Raw genomic sequence first — 307 nt, 5'->3', positions numbered from 1 at the left:
GGGGGGGGGGGGGGGGGGCGGCGACCGTGCACGCGTGTGAAATTAGGGGCCGCCGGCGGCAAGCTGGGTTCGTGCCCCGACGAGGGCGTGCACAGCGCCAGGCGCCACTGCACTTTCACCACGCCTACTGCACCCGCTGAGCTGTCAAACCCCGAAACCCCGCACTCGGTGAGCGCCAATGCAATCGCTCGAGCGCGCCACGACACACAGCGGCCCACCATGGGGCCGGAGGGGTCGGGTGCGCGCCCGGGATTGTCGCCGCCCCCGCCGCCAGTGGGGGGCGGCTTGGGCACGCCGACACCGCCGC

Source organism: Monoraphidium neglectum (assembly GCF_000611645.1).
Source record: "Monoraphidium neglectum strain SAG 48.87 unplaced genomic scaffold scaffold03330, whole genome shotgun sequence".
NCBI classification, from domain to species: Eukaryota; Viridiplantae; Chlorophyta; class Chlorophyceae; order Sphaeropleales; family Selenastraceae; genus Monoraphidium; species Monoraphidium neglectum.
This window is presented reverse-complemented; position numbering follows the sequence as displayed.